The sequence below is a fragment of the Hippoglossus hippoglossus genome, chromosome 12 (genome assembly GCF_009819705.1).
Source record: "Hippoglossus hippoglossus isolate fHipHip1 chromosome 12, fHipHip1.pri, whole genome shotgun sequence".
Lineage (NCBI taxonomy): Eukaryota > Metazoa > Chordata > Actinopteri > Pleuronectiformes > Pleuronectidae > Hippoglossus > Hippoglossus hippoglossus.
The window spans coordinates 17,649,607-17,672,407 of record NC_047162.1 but is presented as its reverse complement, the minus strand read 5'-3'; the positions used below and the strand labels follow the sequence as shown (position 1 = coordinate 17,672,407).

The window sequence follows — 22,801 nt, the reverse complement described above, 5'->3', positions numbered from 1 at the left end:
CTACGAACAGGCAACGGTGGATCTTAGTGTAAATTACATGTAATGGTGTTATTCATGGGATATTAGGGAGGGAATAATCCACGTGCAGCACATCAAGAGATCATTCTGAACCATGTACAGGAATAATGATGATTTTCTGTAAAGACTATGTAGACAAACACTTCAGATCATCTCTGCTCCATCAACGTTTGAATCTGGTTGCGTCCTCTTCCTGGGATCCACGGCGCCGGTGACCCCAGAGGTCAAACTAGTGGTTTCACATCCTGCTGTTAAGTTTATCATCGTGTCAAAACACCGGCCCCTCCGGCTGGAAGAAGTTCCTCCACTGTAAATTCTCACACTTTTTATTATTACACATTTGGCAGAACTTGTAGTTTCTGAGGGCTGCGGCTCAACAAGAGAAGCTGAGTGGACAATACATGAAGTCATCAGTTAATTTGACTCTGTCGTCCCGTTTCCACTGATCCAAAAAAAAAAACCCACCAACAATCAAGTATTCTGCAGGAGACACAGGTTTTTATTGGTTCAGTGATGGAAATATAAACACACAAGTTTACGCAACTAATTTCTTCTTCCTGTTGTTCTGTATGTTGTCAGTCTAGACGCTGCTGTAGCTTCTTCCAGAGCAACACGTACAGTATTGATCCTCCGGGCGTTGGCACGTAAACGGCTGTAAAACGTTTCTGTACTTATTGTATTTTACATCTTGGGAATAAAGTGCTAAACTGTTTTTTTTCTTTGTATTGTGCAAGACGCAACACCTGCAAAGGTTTCCACGGACTCGTCAGAATAAAAACAGAAAGGTAAACTCCACTACTTTACCAGCCTTTTTAACAAAACTAGCGTGTACCTGCAGATTTTGGCGTAGAAGAGTAAAAACAGACAAGTGCAGACTGGAGATCAGGCTCAAACATTATGAACAGTTGGAATCTGACAGTTACATTTCACAGTGTTTACAGGATTAAACTTCATTCAAGGCAACAGCTGTTAAAAAAGGAACTTAAACACCTGAAGATTAGAGATAAGACTTAAATTCCCTTTTAATTTAAGGGACTATGATTTGGTATCTTTTCTTCTTTGGTATTTACTGCGACTGTTTCATGCATTTACTCTGATTCACCTTCTCTTCATCCATCCTTTGCTTTGTCGTTGTGTTTTCATTTGCCAGGATTGTAAAGAAACTCCTGTTATTATAAATAAATGTGACTGGATTTCACCATCAAGACGTGAGACTCCGACAGCTGCTGGGATCTGAACACACTGAACCGAGAAGGGGTTTTCAAACTGTCGTGTTTAAACTAACACTGTCTGTAAATTCACTTGAATGCCCTCACAGGTCGGTAATGAACGCTATGATTAATTAATGAATAGCGCGACCATTAAGCGGACAGACGTTTTGTCAGCTTTGCTTTTGTTTTCCCTCGGTGCTCGAAGTGATAGAAACAGATGAACGTGTGGGAGAAGAGACAGGACAGGATGTGAGAGGGTGGACGATGCAGAAAGTCCCTTTTTTGTTCAGGTGTGCATGATGCACAACTGCTCTTTATTTATTTATTTCTTGAATTCTGTTTCCTGTAAACCCGTGGGAGGGAGCGGAGCAGGGGTGGCCGGAGAAGAGATGATGGGAGGCCGCAGTGGGGAAGAGGAGGAGAGAAACAGATGGTGAGGAACTCTCCGGGTTTATTTCAGGAGAGTTCAGCCTTTACGGCTCATATACCGACTTAATTATGAGACAGAGGGGAGAGCGAACCCCTGGAAGACGGATTTAAAGAGGCAGGGAAATCTTCATTAAGCCCACGAGGAGAGCGCGGCACATTGAAATGACTTTGCCATCTCATCAACGCCACTAAAGAGGGCAGAAGGAGCTGGGGTTGAGGCAGAAGTCAGGCTGGGAGGAATAACTTTGCCAAAAAGACATGAACAAAATGGATATTTATACAATTACAAGGTCAACAATAAACCTGAGCTGCTGTCGGAGATGCACTGAACTCCGGATATTCTCCTGAGGTTTTCCAGAGTCACAAAATTAAAGAGAGACAAAAGAAGAATGCTACTAAAATGCTGTTTCTTATACGTGACGTCCTGCCTCCTGCCTCCTGCCTCCTGCCTCCTGCCTCCTCACCCAGACACCACCACCTCCGGATGATGTCCACGTACAATTGTCTGGACGTTATCTGGAGTTCATGTCTGAAACCGGCTCTACAGTGATGAACAAAATCTACTCATATCCAGCTTCTTAATGTTAATAGGTGTCTTTTGAGCCTCTGTCTCAAGCACTTGGTTTTAGCTCCTGAGTACTGAGGAGGCGTTTCAGGAGCAGTGTTTTCTGACTCCTACCTCAGACTTTTTAACTTTGCAGACCTTTTGCAAACACAAAAATATATTTGACACACTAGAGGAAAGAAAAGCTGAGTAGGCGTCGCATGTTTTCTTTAATAAATTAACAATCATTTGGAGATTCAACATCAGCATAGTTCTTTGATTTACAAATATGCAGGAGCATTGAGAGCTGAACATTTCACGTGCACAGGATCCACCACAAATATCCAGGGACTGACAGAAAAACCGAGAAGCCCGAGATAAAGAGGAGGCCGCTCGGGAACGACACCAGTGGACAAAGGCTCCATCTCGATGTGAGGAACCGGGCCGGGGGGGAGACAGATGTGTGAGGGGAGAGAAATTGGATTGAAACGTTTGAAGAAAAGTTCATGTCAGCCTCGTCTCTGATGTGTCACCAGCCTCTTCAGGCAGGATGCAGTGAAGCCTCCTTTTATCTGGTGGAGGTATTCACGCTTTTAAGAGATGAACCCCTGCGATTTTAATCATTTCCTTGTACTTGTACTGACGGGGAGAGGACGGAGGAAAACACATGTCTGGGACGGGGGGCCAGATGCTGGAGGCCGCCCAAACTTCCCGCTCCCTTGTAGCCTTTTCAAATGCAATTATCACCTCAGATGGCCAATTTGATTATCTTCACCCCGGCGCTGCTGTTGTTCTCACGATAACAGCTCATCCTTTATCTGCTCCTCCAGAGATGATACCGCTTGGTTGGGTTTTAAGACGAGGAGGGAAGAGACGCTGCTTCACAGCCGGCATCAATGTCAGCGAGGCTTTTATATTGCAGAGTAAATACAGCTCCTCTGCATCGGGCAAACTTTGGAAATCGGAAACATAAACAAGAAAGAAAACTATAGATTCCATGTGAATAAAAGAAGTCGGAAAAACTTTAACAACTACGTATTGATCGCGGAAATCCAAATATCAATTTGTGCACTCCATATTTAATAACGCTGTGGTTATTTAAAACAACGTGGACACAAAATGGAGAAGCAGCTGTTATAGATGAAGAGGAATCAGCCTCATCTTGGAACCATGTGGAAGCTTTTTTGATTTAATCATCTCGTAATGAAGGAGAGGCTCGAGGTGACACTTACAATAAGCAGCTGTTCATTCGCTGTGTTCTATTACAAGAGGGGTTCACACAGGATCTGAGCTCAGAAGGAAACATAAAACAGATGAGCGGAAAATAAAAAGACACTGGGTAAAGAGTGTGGGAGTTTTTCTTTTCTTATTTGATGAAGTTAAAGGAAATGCAGCATTTTAAAAGGTTTCACTGACGGGTTAATTTAATAATTTCTCTCCAAGGAGGCTCTGAGATGAATGATAGTGTTTCATCATTCAAATTAAAAACATTTAAAAAGAGAAACTTCAAGAATAAAAACTTCACAACCAACTCTATGTCGTACAAAAATAAACTGCAACTGCAAAATGTTAAACTGTAAAGTACAAGACAATAGGATATGTTAGACCAAAATCTATGATCTTAAAGGGAAACATGTACTTGTTGATATCACTCCACTTTTTTATTATGTTGTGTTTGGACTCTCACAGCATTTGAATCAGGTAAAGTTAAATTCTTTATCTGGTTTATTACAGAAAAAGTTTTCACAGTGATATCAGACAAATGTAATTTGTTCTTTCCATGTTCAATTAAAAATCCGAAATGAGAAACTCATCATTTGTTTATTAATCTGATACCAAAAAACAGATTTTCATCCTTTTGATTTTATGCTTGAATCAAAAATACCAAATAAAAAAATGGGCCTGGGGCCAAACTAATGAATTCCTTTTTTTGACATCACTTCAAGAACTAAATAAACAAATATGAAACTTTATTAGTCAAAAAATACTTTGCCTCAACATTTTACAGACAGTAGGTTAAGAAAACAAAGTATTATGAGAACAGTTTCTTAGGTGATAAGGATATAATTTACTGTATCTGATGAATAACAAGAAGTCAAACCTTTCATTCATCTCCTCCGAACCTCCAATGGAGACGCCTGTAATTCCTTATTCACAATTCTGTGAGGCCGGAGGACACCGAGGTGTCAGCGGGTCTCTGGGTTACACAAACACTTCGCAGGTTCGAGACGGATTAGGCCGAGGGCCCAGGGACGAGGACAAGCCAAATATCGATGCAGGCAAACAGCTGAGTGGGAGCAGGTGCAGGAGGTGTTGGGGAACGAGGAGAAAGGCCAACATGCATATGCTAAACCGTGCTGGTGTATGAGCAGTGAGGCCCCGGCTCCTTGTTTGGGAGCTGCTGCTTTAGGCCCCTCCACACGTAGGAGGAAGAAACTGAATCACTTTCCTCTGGCCGTTGTTTTCCTAACGAGAAAGACAATTCCCCTCAGCCCGGGACACGTCGATGATGAGAAGCCGAGCAACACCTCGACGCTGCACCGTGTTCTGTGTCTCTCTTCAGGACGGAGAAGAACTTAATTGATCCTCTGATGGAGCTGGAAACTGGTGTTAGAGAGCTGCTGGACAGTTGTCTCCTCCGTCCCATGCTCGGCCTCCAGCTCGTCAGTTTATTCTCCAGTGTCCTCGGGGGAGAGTTCAGTTACTGCTGTTGCTAACCAGCGCTGGTGGTGGTGGTCAGACTGGTCGGTATCTGCTGAGATCTCATTATAACTGAGATCTGGCTATAAGCAGAATAAAACTCTGAGACTCCACAGAGACGGTGGAAGTGTTGGTTCAAAAAATGAATAAGTGAAAAGCACGCAGCAGGGTACAGAGGGGAAAAAAACAAATGCTAATGCCAAGGCGAGACCAGCAGGACTAATTACAGCTCCGCAAAACTACCACACAGGCAGCGAGGAGACAAAGCAGGAGCCGACCGGAGTAAATTTATCTGAACAATTAATGTGCAAGAGATCAACAGCGTGGTTTTCCTTGTGTTTCTATGAATTTGTTGAAATTTTAAAAAGTTAAATCACGGCACGTAGGCGGTGCCGGCATCTGGTGAAATGCCACGAAAACAATTGTTGCATGGATGTCGATCAGAATCAGTTTTATTGGAGTGCACATATATACAAGGAATTTGACATTTTCCCCTTTTTACACGTGCATTATTTTCTTAACTGCAATTCAAATAAGTGATATTTACAGGGGTGGATCCAGGGGTGGATGCAGGGGGGGCACTGGCCCCAGCTGAAATCGGATGTGCCGCCGTCCTGTCTGTTTAGTCTTTGACCCCTTTGGGATCCTCAGAGTGTTCTCCACTAATCAGAAGGTTGGTGGTTTTAATCCCTGGTTTCTTCTGTCCAAATACCCACGTGTCCTTGGGCAAGAACCTTGAATGATGTGGGATAAAAGAAGCGCTGCATATAGTAGCGCTGTATGAATGTGTGTGTGTGTGTGTGAATGACTGAATGTGGCTCTGAGTGATGGATAAGACTAGAAAACTGCTTCAGTCCATTTCCCATTTAAACTCGGCCTTTCAGTTTGATCTCAAGTTTGGCGACTGCATCTTCTTGAGCCCCAGACGTAAATATTACATCACATCGACTGATATTCATTTCCTGGAGACAAAGTCTAACTTCAGCTCTGTCTACTTCTGCAGAACCCTGACTGCTTTCCCCCATAATACAAATAAAAAACATTTACTTTATGGCCACTTTCTTGTTGTCTCCATAATGAGATTCCGGTCCCCACGATATAAGAAGATACCTCGACCGAAGGTGAAAAACAACATTAACCACGCCGTCTCTGCTGGTAACACAAGCCGGGCTGATTTGTCTGCGTGAATGTATTTAATTGTAGTTGTGTGTCGGGGGTTGTTATTTCAACCTGCTGAGACAAGCTGGCTTTGTTGTTGTCGCGCTTGATGTGTAAATTAAATATTTCTTTGCTGTGCAGCGACGCTCTAAGCTTCGCATGATGTGCAACATATCCAGGAGCACTTTTTTATTTTTTAATGAAAAATACGCTCCTCTTGTATTCGTGCATTCGGATTATGCACGTGTAATATTACATAATTTAAAGACGGTATAGAGTCCAGCTATGTAAGTAAGCCAGTTCACTGCCTTGAGGTAATCCTGTTCCTGCCACTATTCCTTCTTTCCCTCAAGCCCCTGACTCACAAACCACTGTTAATATAAGAGAATATGTTATTTTGTTTGCCTTCGGGCACAATCAGTGATGCTGCACAGACGATCCCTAAATTCAACCCTCCCCCACCGGAGTGCACACAGCCTCTGGTCCCTCTCTCTCTCTCTCTCTCTCTCTCTCTCTCTCTCTCTCTCTCTCTCTCTCTCTCTCTATATATCTCTCTCTCACTCTCTCTCTCTCTCTCTCTCTCTCTCTCTCGTTTGCATCTACGTCAGACACAGCTTCCTAAAAGTGCTGAGCCCGGCTGCCTGAGACAATTACTGGAAGTTAACAATGAAAAGAAACGGCTGCCTAGAGAAAATTCAGATGATGTACGGGACGGAAGAAAAGGGAGGCAGCGGAGCCAAGAGGTACACTTGACTGGAAGATAAGATGGGGCTTATTGGATAGATAAAACAATGTAAAGTACTTACAGAAAGTACTTCAACTCCGATGTAACATAGATACAGGGTCACACTTTAGCTGAATCAAAAGGGCAGCAGTCTTGGGGACGGTGAGGACTTGAATTGTTTTTTTTATTTTAGAGAAGACGTGTGGTTCATTTCCAGGCTCCGATAAACCCAGTGTGAGCTAATTACACAACGGAAAACTGCCGACAAAGTTAGCAACTGAATTGAAATGGGTGAAAGTTAGTGCACAGTGTAGAGACTGGATTCATGTGACAGAAAAGTACATTTAGCAAATAAACCCTCAAATATTTTCCTTTTTCATCCAACAAGAGCTAAAAGAATAATAAATATTGGACAGATATTCATCCAGTGGCGAGAAATGTGTCCTGAAACGAATACCGATGCAGAAAGTTGGATGCAAGTCAAGAATCTCCAGTAGGGTTGTCAGCTTTTCCAAAAAAATCCAAGTTCAAAATACATCCTGTTGTGATTGTCAGGAACGACTCTGCTTGGTAGCATCCTCCATTTTCACAACAATTCACCATAGTGGTACTGGCTTTCTTTTCTAAAAGGTCAATAGGTCAAGCTGGGAGTGATCGCCCCCTGTTGGAAAAGGAAACAAACTACTTCAGATGGTTTGATGCACTTTGAAGTGGAACTCCTTTAATTTTTGTGTCATTTATTTGTAAATAGGCTTCAAGTCAACCCACAAAAGTTGCTCAACTGTGCAGTTACTTTAGTTTTCACTCAGATTTTGTGTTTAACATTTTACAGGCAAACACTCGCCTCATTTATTACATTTGACTGATGAAGACTGATGGCGAAACAGAGCCGTTTCATTTTAATAATTCACTCTCGCAAGATTAATGTTGATGATTCAGTTTTAATAAGAATCATAATCACTTATTTGAAAGTTGTTGGGTTTTTTTGCCGCTCGCCCTGTCGGGATTTCAAGTGGCGGCTTGTTGTTGTGAACAGGTGGTGAAGGAATCACAGAGTAAATCGATTTCACAGAGATAATTACAGCAGTCGGGTAAAGAGAAATACTTTCTCGCTAATTCCACACGTGCATTCAGTTGAAAAGTCAAATTAATTGCGTCAAACACAGCAGCACAATTAAAAAAATTACGAAATTAAAACTTAGTTGCACCGCTGCATTTCAGCATTAAAGTGAAGTTCAATTATTTCTAGAAATTCCATAGAACTGTTTTAATTGCTTGATTACGCTGAAATGATCAAGTTGCGCATAAAACTGTTTTTAAAAGCTTTGATTTTTACATTTCTTTGCCAATGTAGTTGTTTTAAAATGGCTCGTTTGAGAAATACATTTTTTTACCAGTTTCGTTTGGAATAACATCTTAAGATTTGCTCTGGTTCATTAAATTTGTGTCACCTCTTCATGCAGCTGCAGCACGGAAAGTACAGCCAGGATAATATTTATATATATATATATGTGTTAATATCTAAACAGCCACTACGGGCATGTTACACGTAATTGTGGTGTGAATGGATGGAAATCATCCCACACAATCACACACTGTGTCTTCATACAAACAGACACACACTATGTCTTCATACAAACACACACACTGTGTCTTCATACAAACACACACACACTATGTCTTCATACAAACACAGCAGTGGGAGAGAAGGAGATCATTTGTTTCCTCAAGAACTCAGATAATATATTTAACACACATGCGAAGCAGCGACTCAACGATGTGCTGGATTTCCATCCTCCGAGGAGTTCGACAAGATGTATGGGGGGGGGGGGGGTGCTTTGTTAGCAGAAAGGGAACCGGAGCCATATTTAAGATTTAATATTTTCCATGAGCACTTCTCCCAGTCCTTACAGTACAATTAAGACACTCTACAGTCGGAATTTTTCACACTCTCATAAATGGACTGAAGGCTCAGTGTAAATGGTGCCTTTAAGTCACGGCCTCACACGAGGTACGGTAACAAGCTCGTTCACAAGTGGCTGCAGCGATTAGAGTCGGAGGCGGATTCATGTTTCATCGAACAAGCCGGGTGTAAATACATAGAAGGTAAAGCAGAAGTGTTGTATATATATATATGTTCTGGGCTGTGCTAATAAGTGCCTGAGCTATTTCAGAGGGACTTTAAAGGCGGCCGTGTTCGACGATGAAAAATGCAGAAGACGTAATGTAACGATAAAGAAAGGTCACCTCCGAGCGGCCGAGGATCCGCACAGGCCGACGCGGGACGCGAGACCGTGAGCGGAAGAGACAGCGAGAGCGGGTTCACCGCCCTTATCTGCAGGAGCTCAAATTCAGCTCCATTATTTATCAAGCTCAGCAGACAACAGTTACTCACCGGATATGTCAGGTCAGCGCTCGCTTTAACTTCAGACCTAATGCTCCTCAACACGGCTCACTCTCTGTCAAGGAACGAGAGTCGACCCCTCGCTGCACTGGATCCGTTCACTCCCACGCTCGCGCTCGCTCTCGCTCTCGTTTGTTTGTCAGCAGGATTACGCAAAAACTACTAAACCAGCAAACTCAGTGGAGGGGGCCTGGGGAGCCTGGTGAATACTGGTGCAGAGGCAGATTGAAGGATTTACATTTCTTTGACGAATAAATCCTTTAGGTTATCAGACCAATGCATTTGTTCACATACGTACATCTGTACTATAAGAACGAGGCCATCGTGAGGAGGATGGTTCGGCCTTGGCAGAGGTTCACACACACACACTACACACTTTCATCTGTGTTCATACTCGTATTTTCAAGTGCTTTATATGATAGTGTTACGAAAGTGATTTTATTTTTCATGCCAACCAGCTGGAAAGCTACTGATCAGACATTAGTAACGTTTGCTCAGGAGATGCATGATCCCCAGAGGATGAATTCTAATGTTCTTCAATGATTAAATTGTCCCTTTCACACTGGAAATATGAACATACAATGGGAATAGTACGTAATTAATGACTATAATACAGAGCACAGTGTTAGGTATACTGCATACTCCCAGAGGATGAACCTTCCTAATTAAAAACTGCGGGAGCCTTTTGTTTTGCACCAACCGCGGGGACAACACTTGAGTTCCCACTGAACCACTTGAAAGGATTTGAAATGATTCGCATTCAAAAAAGTGGACGTGGATTCAGATTGGATAAAACCTTCCCTGGCTGTAAATCTACGAGAATGTGAAAGTGTCTTTTTTGCTGAGGTGCCCGTTGGATCCTGTCCGCGCTTCCACATCCGCTCTTCATCGCACTACGTTCAGAGAAGCGTGTTCGGAGCACAATCTTCCATCGTGTTGGGATGACAAACTGTCGGAGAGTCATTTGAATCATGGCGCATGAACAATAGATACAGTGCTGCTGCTGATATGTTTTTAAAACGATAAACAATACGTCTGCTTCACTCTGGACAGAGAACAGACGTCCTGCTCTCAGTTATCTGATGGGACATGAAGAAAAAGTGTGTGTGTGTGTGTGTGTGTTTGTGTTTAAATGTTGAGCGGGAGCAGACGGAGATAATATCCTAAACTCACACGACTCTTCATCCCTTGATAACATATTTAGAGCATGAAGTGCTTTATTTGTCTGGTGACTGGTGCACTTGTTCCGCTGGTATTTAGAATTCAAATCACTCTCACTGTGGTCTATTACCTCTCAATTGATATGGACTGACTAAGCCCGGGCAGAGTCATTAAATGAAAAGTCATTAAGCAAAATTAGCTAGCTGCATGTAAATATAAATATATAAATGAAATGTCACAACGGGAAAATCTCACACACGAAAACAAACGACTCGGCGTCAGGACTTTCTGCTCTTCGTGCTTTTTATGAACTAATAATGTGCTAATTGACGATATGTGCGACAGGAGAGTGTTAATAATGTTTGTGTTGGTTTTGTCATAGTAACCGTGAGGCGTGATTAAAAACCTTGGCTTATTCCCATTAGCAGGAGACGTTCCACCGCCACATTCAAGGTCAGGGACGTGACTCCTGTAATTTAACAACACAATTAGAAGTGACGGTTAAGACGCACTCCATGTGAAAAGGAACTGTGCGGGCTTTTAGTGGCGCTCGCTTTTAAGTGAAAGCCACTTGGACACCTAATGCAATGCGCACTGTACCAGCCCAGGTAGTCACTGTTCAAGCAGAAAACGCAAATCTGAGTGACCATGATTTGCACTTAGTGGAGATAATCAAGTTTACTCCCCACGACAACACTAAAATATGCATGTTAACCACATTAGTGCTAATGGATGAAATGGAAAGGTAGAAAAAAATGTTTTCATGAAATGTCATTTGTCTGCTGCTGTGAGATGTCATTTTGCTGTGGCCCCACACGGTCGTATGGACATCAAAATAGTTAGTCTACTTAATGGTTGTACTGGTATTCAAGCAGAATATGATCAGATGCTACATTTGTTCTCATGTTCGCGTATTTCTGCTCCTTTTTCGCCCGATAATTTCAATAACGCAGGTATTTCACTATGTTTGAAGTTAAAATTCTCTCGTTCAGAGAGGATCATCTCTTGACGTGTTCAAAACGTTTGCATTCTCTCACTGAGGACCCGGGGGGAACGTTTCCAGCTGGACATGGTCCAACTATGCAATAAAATTAAGAATGATGTTATTATGCTAACTAAGCTGATATTAGCTTGATCTATTCACAGGTCTTATGCTTTAGCTGCGACTTCCTAACACTTGTAGTTGTCGTAGTTTCTTTTCAAAGGCCAATGAAACTCTAAATCAACACAAACAACATACTACATCTCCTCTCTTATTAAATAACTGCAATAATCATGTGATCTATGCACTTTATACTACCTCTGTTTTATGTCTGCATGTGGGGTATGCAGTGTTATATATGTTGTGTTTTTTATATGAATGTGTTGCCATGCACCTAGTGGAGTCGCATTATATATGTTATAATAAAGGCTTTGCATTCTATTCTATCCGAAGCTGTGCACCACCCATGTGCTGCTGTTGATAATCCCTGTTGTTTTAATTGCAGGGTGGATCTATATAATGTATGAGAGGACTGGTTATATTTTACAGTGAGAATTAAAAAGCTCGAAGTTGTATAAAGAGCAGAATCGAGGTTTCACCCGACTCAGGGAGAAACGCTCAGGCAGGTGTGTGCAGTGAAATGTCATTGACAACCACCGTGTTGCTTAGCAATGCCGCGTTTTGTCAGTACATCACATTCTCTGCTGCCTTTATTCTGTCATTAATTCTATAAGCCCCGGCAGACTGTTTGAATTACGCAGCTTAATGTTCCTACACAAAGTCTATGGCCGCCCACTGGGTTAGCCACGTGTGGCTATTACTTTGTCCGCTCAGTTTTCTTTTTGTTTTTTTTATCAATAAAAGGTGAAGCTGAATGAGAAGAAAAACTCAATACAGCTCAACTGCAGCCTCCCAAATGATCACGGAGGTGAATCAGCAACTCTCTGCAACGGTTTCAATAGAAACATTAACCTTCATGTAGGGAGGATTTATCGCAGGGCTCCTGTATTAGACTGCATTAGCTTTAGCTCGGTGGACCTGGGACTCCGCCAGCCGAGGGTCTATCTGTAATTATCAGGTGTGTGCACAGGCTGCAAAGTGCCTCACCGGAATTTATTGGTTGTGTTCTGCACGGCTCTCACCTGGGAAAAGTGTATATGCAAATAAATACCTCTGTATATGCTTATATTGAAAGTGCATTATAACTGACTTACAATGACTGCATAGCTCCGAAAGTAATTTTTACTTCTGCTCGAGTATAGTTTGTTTTAGGTAACAGTACTTTTATTAAAAAAAAGAGTTAGAACATCTGGTTTCTTGTCGTTTTCCCAATACGCTAATGTATGTTTAAATAGTTTTCTTTCCAAATTCGTCGCTTCAAGGAAAAAATAGCGTCTCTCTCTTGAGCAGTGTCCCAGAACTGAGGAGCTGCAGAAAGTTTTTAAAAAACCATGTACTGAAAAAAACCCTGAAAACTCAATAAATGTCGAGTCACATGTGGGATCAGTGGAATCGAGGTTCTTTACCCCAAAGTCCCATAAATCATTGTTATATTTCACTGGTGATTTCTGTGCCGTCACGACCGTTGTGAGGGATTCTCAGAGCAGCAGATGTAAACAACACGAGGCCATGGATCACGGCTGGAAAGAAATGATTTTGGACTGATGGCATTTGCTGACATTCTCCGGCCCCATTCATCACGGGCCTCTGACACACTCTCTTCCCTTCTTCTGCTTGTTTTTACTTTCTTTCACCGTTCCTCTCGGTGCGGACGGAGTAAACCACGTCTCCGGTGAAGACGCAGAAACACTGTGAGGTGAAGTCCAGGGTAATAAAGGTGATGAGGCCACGTTGGGAGTTTGTTTTTAATTCTTGAGCTCAAAGCTGCGCTTCATGAAGTGATTGTCGATGTGGTACTTTAAAAAAATGATGTGTTTGTGCCGCTGAGCAAAACTTTTAAATTATTTGTCATAAAGAAATATCACACGTTTATTATTAGCCGTCTATGTTCAATTAAATTGACTACACAACCCACACAACCCGACTTCATCTGTGTTTGTGTGTCTGTTTGTTTGGCAGGATTACACATAATTTGCTCAACTGATTTCCATGAACCTTTGTGGAGGGGCGGGGCCTGACCCCAGGACGGACCAATTAAATTCCGGTGCGGATCCCGAAAATGTTTAATTCTCTTTCTTTAACATTCCGAGCAACATGTTCATTGATTTCCCAGAGAACAGTTCACGCATCTGAACGTAATCGTGTCAAAACAAAGGCGCAATTATTTTTTCCATGTTTTATATTTACAATTAAAAACATGCAACGTGATTTGTGCTTGTTTGTTTTTCCCCAGACTCCTAACGTGCTCCTTCAATCAGCCCTCGGGACGCATTGATTCCATCGATTGTGGCAAAAATCAATCCTTCCTCGTATATTCACCTACGATTAATAACAGCTGTTCTCCCGAGTACCGCAGACACAAACAAGGCTGTGTACTGTTGCCATAGTAACCATCTGCAACACCCCCCCCACCCACCCCCCCACCCCCCACCCCCACCACCACCCACTTCCCAGCCTCCTCCTGCATTGTAACAAAGAGAAATTAGAAGTGGAGTGACTCCAGGCGGCCATGACTGCTTTTGTTGGAGTCTCAGCACATCACGCACACAGGGCGCCTCCTTCATCTGATTAAACCTCGTGGGCGTCCTGTGACGAATCTCTGAGAAGAAAGCAAACAGCGGTGGCAGCAGCAGCAGCAGCGGCAGCGGCAGCGGCAGCAGCAGACTGAGGCCGGCCTGGTGCTTTCCTGCCTGGTTGGGTGTTTAGTGGCTGATCAAGCAGACGTCGGGACGCGATAGGTCACAGCGTCACAATCGATATCCACCTCATGATGTATTATCGGTTGTGCGTTCTTGCATAATCAAATTTTTTAAGTGCTAATGGAATGATGATTACGTGCGGTTAAGTGTATAATAAGTTATTGGAAGTATTTATCAATATTATTTCTGATGCGGAACAAAAATAGGCAATTTTATATGTCAAAGTGTTATCTGCGTTTTTTCTAATGTTTGGCAGCCTCCAAGTAATTTTTAATAAATCTTCATTAATTCAGGTTAGGTGCCATTGAAATGCCATAATGTACATGTTCAATGCTCATCAATATTCCAGCTGTTGATATATTGATATATATTTTCTGGTCTTGATCACTCGTCAAAGTGAAACTCCTCCTTTTAAAGTATTCACCCGTTCACACACACATTCACACAGTGGCTCTGTGTGCATCAGAATTCACAGCAGAGCTTTCAGGGGTGATTTGGGGTCTAGTTTTTTTTTTGCACAAGGAGTGGGTCGATGGGGATCAAACTTCCGAACCCTGTGGTTAGTGGACGACCCGCTCTGCCCTCCCCCCCACCCGAGCAACAGCTGCTGTCTATTCAAAGAAAATGGCAGTGATGTGATCTAGATATTGACGGAGCCTCTGACGGAGAGGTGATGTAGGTCAGGGTCGTTCTAAATGTATGAAGCAGCCATTGGCCCGTTTGACCATGTGACCCACTCACCGGGAAGAATGCTGATGCGGAGGAAATTGGCGAAACCCCCGGATAATGATCGGTTCTTTAAATATTTAATGCTAACCTTTATTTTTTTTTTTATCGTTCTTGACCTGACACAGGGGTTAAGGTTCAATTCCCCCCCAATTCAACCTCAATACCCTAAACCTTCACTTAGCGAGATAAAACATTTTGCTGCTTTTCTGCATTATTACCACATGGAATGCAGATTGTCTGGTAACATTGTCTCGATGTGCACATTGTTGTGAGGTGTATGTCTTGAGGGGAGCTACTTCCAAAACTGGAATACAAAGAATAAATATCAGCAGCTGCCAGAAAACCTGCCCTCGCCCGCGGAGTCAAACGCTTCTATCTGGGGGGGGGGGGAACATTCGCACTCAAGTTCGGAACTCGAGGAACCAGACAGTGTCATAGTTAAACAAGAGGCTGGTGTTGGATATTTTTTCCTGTGCCAGTCTGGACGGGGACCTGGGTGAAGGCTCCCGATCTCATCCTTCACTGGGAGGTATGTGACAGAGCGGGGGGTGGGTGGGGGGGGATGGCAGACAGCCCTCAGAGGCAGGTCTCTCTGCAGGCGTTCCTCCAGAAAGGTCACTTGTGCTTTCAGATAAATAAAACAACACCTGGCTCTCGGAGAAGCTTCCGGCTCGATGCCAATTCCTGCAGAGAGACAGGGGTCCCAGGTGCCGGGCTCAGCAACCACTTTGAGCTGCCTGAGGCTGAGCACTACACCCTTTATCCTTATGATGGGCTCACTGCACACATACCTGACAATGGTTTATTTTTTACTTCTTCTTTTGCGCTAAGTGAAAACCTGCAATACACTGCAAGAACCCTACAAACCCACGGATGCACAATGGTGTGTGTCTTCAAGGGTCTGCATTCGGAAAAATTTAATATCTCGCACTTTTGTCGCCTGTAAAGTCTTTAGCAATGCAGAAAAAAAAAAAAAACACGCACAGCTCGGTTGTTTATCCTCGAATATTCTGTGCAAATTGTGTTTGCACAGTCTGATTAAACAAAGCACCGACGATACAAAGCGTGACTCAATAGTTTTGACGGCTTCTTTATAATTGCCCACAAGGAGCACGTTGAGCAGATGGAACAACATTGTGTTCAGGTTGTTTGTTCTCAGAACGGTACACAATCCAACAACATCCGTATATATGTGTGCATGTGTTGACACTCTTTTGAACGTCACTGGGATCCAGTGGTGATCTGGCAGTCGATGGAGATAGAGGAGAACAGGCTCCTGCAGAATAATGGAGACAGACTTTACAACATCAGCCCGACAATGGCCAGATCCAACGAAAGAGGGGATGTCGGGACAAATTTGAAACAAGAATCAACCGCAACACAGTTGACGATCTTATGCCGTTCCTGCTTTGATGAGATCTATGATGTATTTTGCGATGCTTTGTAAGTCTGCACATGAAAGATCAGGAGCCATCACAGTTAAAAGGTTCGACGCCAAGTGTGACACGTCTCACGGCCAAGTCACAGCGGGGCGATCATCACCTAATCTGACATTGTGACCATCTGGAGAGACACACAGGAAGTGAGATGGTGGGACGGCGACAGGCTTTCCAGGAAACGCCCCCAAAACAACATGTTTAAATGCAGGTATGTAGACTGTAGGACATGACAGCCAAACGATCTGAAGCGCCCCCTATTGGCTGGCTCCAGTAAAGGCCATAAACCCTGCCTCATCCATGTTAGTAAATGGGACATGAGCCAAAAACTAAAAGTCAAAGTACTTGTCAATTAAGAGCTGCGCTGCTCTAATCCTGTGACATGTGTCTATTTAAGCTGCAAGGATTCCTGTTGTCTCTGTTGTCCTGCGTCAGTATCACAGCAATTCACCCCCCCCCCCCCCCCCCCCCCCCCCCCCAGCATCCACCTGTAGGCTCTGACAAGGGGGGGTTACAGATATTTGCTCATCTCTCCCCAATATATGAATGTAATCATGTCGGAAAGTGATGGAGTCTGATCCTAAATCTATGTTCTGAAGATGTGCACACGTTTGTTCACATGTTTGGTTTTAATTTGAGATTTAATGCTCTAAAAATGGGGTAGAAGTCATGATTGACAGCTGAGTGCGAGTCTTGGCAGGACCGTTATCCTGACTCCACTCCACCATCAGTTCTGTGCAGACTCTGGCTCCAAATGATATCAGAAATGCAAGATGGTAGCACTCACATGCAGGATATCCCTAAGCGTGATATTTCGTTAAAGCCTGCCCAGTTTTGTATTTTGTGTATGTGTGTGTGTGTCGAAACATCTTAGAAGGAACAAAAGCAGCTTTATATGTCCCACTTTGGTGTATGATTTAAATTCATTATCCAGAGGATGATCTGACGGCATCCTACAGGAAAACAAAATCCAACGCACTGACAAAGCCTTCATTGTTTTTAGCTCGTTCAAAGAAGCAGTTAGAAACGTTACAATGCTTCAACACATACTTGACTCTTCAGGGAGAACAACACTGGTTTCATGTTTAGTCTGAAAAGGCTTAAACACATTTTCTTTAAATATTGTCTTTGTTGTTTTGTTTTTTTCCTCCATCTCCAAAAATTCATCCGTGTCCGTCCAACAAAAACACTTTCTTCCGAATGCATGAAGATTTTATTTCCACTCCACTTACTGACTGTATTAAATATTCATTTCTTTAACTATATATTGAATTTCACAAGTTTAATAACATCCTTTAATTTGCTTTTCACAAACGTATCAAATATCAGGTTCTGGGGACAAAGTGCTGAAAAAAAAACAACACAGAGGAAGTTCAAGTGTTTTTCAAATTGTGTCAGACAGCAAATTTGGTTTGAAATTGACGGTTACGGAACAAACTCAAGTCCTCCGGTGTTAGATTCTTGCAAAACATGTGGAGTCAGGTTGATTGGAGAGAAGCATGAGTCTAATTCAACTGGTTCCGTCATCGCTAGGAGCCTCCGTGCATATTACATGCATCTCTCTTTTTATGCACAATCATTACTCTGGACAATCGCACTCAGGTAAAATAAAAAATCCAATGTGAACAATGCAATGAGTCGGTAACAAGAACGAAAAAAACAATAATAGCAAACAGAGGGTGAATGTGCAGATGCATCATGAAGGACGGTTCCTGGGAGCGATTCAGTGCGTATAGGGGGGGGGGGGGGGGGGGGGCATTTATATGATGAAAGAGCAAATAATGATTTGTATGTAAATAAGGTTCCCTCACTTATTCGATGAGGTCGGGTGTTCGTGAAGAGCCGGCGGCAAGAAATTAATTTAATGGGCGTTCTTTAAAGGTCCCATGAAAATAAATTATGAGTTATTATTTAGAATTTTATCACGGCAATAAAATAATACACATCATTAAACTTCTTTTTTTTTTTTTTTTGTTCTTCTTCTTCTCATTATTACAGAGTACAAATACTGTTCTATTAGTTTGGGCTTTCAGAATGTACTGCAGGTTATAACATTATATAGTGTACAATATGTTCATGTCTGCCCAGGAGCCGATAGACGTCAGCCGGCGACGCTCCTGCTGCCTGACGCACTCGGCCAGTCGATGATGTTCCACCCTGTCATCCTGAAAAGCTGAATGATGCAAATATCTTGCACCTCTACACACCTTTGGATTCCTCCTCGGTGGTCAACGCAGCTCCACCTGCATGGTGTCGATTTCTAATTTCCCCCGTGAGCTCCCGCTTCCATCGACTGAGCCCAGCGAGTTTGCACAGGTTTCATCCGGTGGACTGAGATCAGGTGATTAACTCCACCAGTCAATGATATTCCACCTCCGCACCCCCCCCCCCCCGACGTGCTCTCTGGTTACTTTAGGTTCATGATTCACTCACACACCTTCGGATTAATCCTCAATCTGACTGCATCCCCCCCGGTGTTGTTTTCCAGTTTCCACCTGCTTGTACCCAACTGTTGCTCTTTGCTCGTCTATCTCCTCTGATGGATCCTTTTTTCGTGTTTTCTCCGTGCCCGTGGTCACCTTGGTCCCCCCCCCCGCCTCCGGATATTGACAGATGGCTCCACCTCTTTCTAAATGGCCGCTCTTTAACCCGCAGCTAACGACACACAGCTGTCAAAGACTCGTTTAGAAGCTCGAGCTCCCAGTTACCTGTTACGCAATCTGGGCTTTATGTGTTAAGAGGGCTCACACATTTTAATAATGATGAAACCAGACTCAAATTAAAGCTGAGTCTTGGCCACTTTAATGTAGCGTTGATTATTTTTCATTTGAAAGCGAACGCAGTGAACCACCGGACCTGAAAAACTTTTAACTGTCCAATCGGAGACGGGGGAAAAGGTCAAGAATGAGAAGGAGAGATTTTCTTTTTATTCCAGGTTGTGTTCGGTCTCTCTGAGCCACAGTACGAGAGATGTTGACGATGTTGTAAACCGACAACCACATAAATACACAACTAAGACCTGTGATTACTGCGACATGTGTTGTTGTCTTTGTAGACCTCCGGTATTTGATATGACATCAGGTGCAGGGGGGAATCCGCTCCCTGGACTGTCGGGCGAGCGGCCTCTCGCACTTTCACTCTGCCTGGTTTATTCTCCTATATCGTAATAAGCTGTGCGCTGAATTGCCAGTTTATTAGATGCACTGAGCTACATCCAATATAACCGGCCTGTAATAAATCCTGCCTTCACGAGGGGGGCTTATCATATTCAGCTTTTGTTGACACACTGTCAGGGAGATGCTGATTCAGTTCTGTGGTCAAGCCTGTGGAGGATGTTGACCAATGTGCTGGACACTCTGCTTCTGAGAGGGGGGGCTTATGAAATCACACGTGGAACAAACAGTGGACGAAAACCAGTTTACATAATACCACAAGGGTTTAGATCACATGTTTTATTAAATCTTGAGGGGTTGAAGGACATGATGTCGGTCAAATCTTTCAAATTTTACAGGCTCATAGTTGCGCTCATGGTTTAGAAATGTCCTAGTTATCTGATTATTGTTGTGTTTGTGTATGAAAACAAAAGCTCATGAAGAAACACAACCTGGGTTGAGAATAAAGGGAGGTAGGTGCTGGGATGTGAACCCCTAACCTGCCCCCTTAACTACCTCTAACCAGAGAGACTAAAATGAGCTTTTATTTTGTCAACAAACACGACTTCTGTTTCCTTCCTTTGACACAGTTGGAATTAAACAATCTGGAAACACACTTGTCTTCGAGGGTTTCTGATTACGACAGAGACGACAACTGCTGCTGCTAATTAGCCTCGTTGTGCCAAGTGAGTAGTTTCCTCTCTTTCTGTCTCTGGTTTCCTCGTGGTTGTCTTTTAGATTTCAGTTCGTTGAGGCAGTTAGGAGCTGCTGAAGTCTGTGTATGTGTTCAAGCTGTTTTACTGCTACAAACATGAACACTGATATAGTTTAGATGTCGTCTACAAAAGGAATAAATGAGCAATTTACATCTTAAAGACAATTTCCATGTGTTTTTAAATAATTAATAAACCAGTGGAGTCGGTTCAGATTCTATCAAAGGCCCCGTTTTCTTCAGGATAACACTCTAATCGACATTTCAGTTTTTTTATTGTATTTTATTCCAATAGAGTTTAGATGTAAGGTTTATCCACTGATGCATTCACTGAAATCCATTTATCAATGATAGTAATTGAGGGATTTGTGCTCCTCGTTGGGCCACGGCTGTGAAAACCCAGAGTCTGTGGCTGACTGTGGAAATCAGTGCTCCATCTCATCGAGGCCGTATTCCCCCCCGACCCGAGTCCTGGTGAAAAGAAACGGCCTCAGCAGCAGCAGCAGCAGTGAGGGAACCAGAAGAGAACAGTAATAAGTATGTCAATGGGGCCATGGTACCGTGTGGTACACCAGGGATCCAGCTCGCTGTTCTGGAGAAAACTTTCAGCTACTTGTAGAAAACAGCGCTACAAATCATAAGACATTTCCAACACTACATTCTGCAAAGCTGCTCGCACACAGGAACAAAAAAATACCTTGTGATGATGCATTTGCGAAACATGCGAGGGTTGGATTCAGGACCAGGGGAAGGTAACATTCACACGAGCAGGGTAATTGGAATATTATGTATTATATTATATTGTATTTTAATTTGTTTGCTTTGATAGACGACGTACACACACACTGCTCTGAAGAGACAAATAACCAGAGTTGAAATGATCACACCCTGTGGTTTATTAACTCGGACTGTACCACCGAACAATCCCACATCGTGAATAATGTACCTGGATTCTAACTATATGCAACTTGCCTTCCGGGCTTTCTGATTTATAGCAGGACCTGCACGAGGCCTTGGCCCCTGCTACAAACATGAGCTTTCTCATAATAATTCACCGTGAATTTAACAGAGATCTATGATGCAACGGGGACACAGACTCGAAGGGGAAGCTTTGTATGTGTGAACACTTATTATCCGCACCTTCATCTGTATTGAGAGGATGAGACGAGCGGGGGAGCAGATTTTGTTTGGGGAATAACCGCTGGTGATTTTGCCACTTGACCTTTTTTTATTTTTTCTCAAATAACCTTTTCAATGCCCCTTCTCTCCTTCCCTGCTGTCCATTGTGCCACTGTATTACACAAAGCTCTCAGCGCTGTGAGAGCAGAGCGAGTGCATTGTTGCACCAGGTCCTTGGATGTGAAAACGCAGCTCTCCACTGACAATCGTTGAAAATCTGCCCAAATGCCACATTACTTGAATTGTTTTTTAACGCCAGTATATTATTGTACAACACTATATATAACGTTATGCTTTTATATAACGTGGGGCCAGACTGTTGCATACTGAAAAGTTAACGGTATGTAACTATCTATGTGTGATTTGAGGCATCAGCTTTTTGAACGAAGCAGCTCTGTAGCTAGGCAACGTTGGAGTAGACGCGAGTGGTGATGTCACACCCTGAACTCCATCCTGTCAGAAAAACCCTAATAATTCACAGCGGTTAAAAACAAAGACTGCAGACGTCGGCATGTTAGTATCAGCGTCGTCACTGCTGGGCGAAAGAACACGATCCGTCTTTTGTTCTGTGTCTCAAGGCCGTTTGCTCAGCGAGCTAATGATTCACAAAGCTCGGGCTCAGGCTCACTTGATGAATGGTGTGATGCACAACGCTCTGCCTCGTTTTCCAGCTTCCTTGTTGGGGGGAAAAGGCTCTTGTTCAACCTGCTTCCCTCTTATCTTTAAATTCCTCCAGACACAAGGCGTCATCGCATATCAGTTTGTCTCGTTGCTTTTGAGGGAAAGTCATAAAATCCCATTGTACATTGCATTAATTGCTTCTTTTAAAACTTTTTGATGTGTTGGAAAGGTCACTTGCATAAGCCACAAACCATTTTTTAGGTTTTTGGAAGTGGAGTAATACATGTGTGAAAAGCAAAAAACTGTTCAGAGATGAGACACGAACCATGAACCACAGAGTCAAAGTCTCATTCCTGTTATGTTAAATCATCCGTGACCTTTTTGTTTTTCTAAAAACCAGATGACACCAGGAATTGAAAAAGCAAAATTTGTTCTCTCACTTGAAAAAGAGAAGAGCTGCTGAAAGCCTCTTGATATAGTGACTGCAATTTCTCCATCGTTAACTCCACTCTTTTTCCCTCCAGAGCTTTATAAAATAGGTTTAGAGCAATATCGGTGATTTGGAGTCGGGATCCTTTGTTTCTCCTCAAAGGGCAGCTCCCTTCATGATAGTTTGGTCCAAATTCAAGTTGGGGGCTGAGAGTTGAGGTCGGATGAGGTCGAAAAAAAAAGGGCAAATACATATAAAACCCCATTTTTCAATGAATGTTTTGCTTATATGAACGACCCATCGGTCGGTTGACATCACCCGACGCACCTCCTCACATGTGTCCCCGTGTAGGCAAATACAATCTATTACATGCGGCACGAGAAAATCCATCA

At 43.0% G+C, this 22,801-nt stretch overlaps 1 long non-coding RNA gene across 1 annotated transcript; it reads left to right on the top strand.

The window, feature by feature from the left end:
* The first annotated feature begins 18,362 nt into the window (after nt 1–18,362).
* LOC117771826 lies at nt 18,363–20,146 on the top strand. Its single transcript, XR_004615653.1, has 3 exons — nt 18,363–18,656; nt 19,902–19,940; nt 20,058–20,146. It is a non-coding gene; the product is annotated as an uncharacterized LOC117771826 (long non-coding RNA).
* The last annotated feature ends 2,655 nt before the right edge of the window (nt 20,147–22,801 follow it).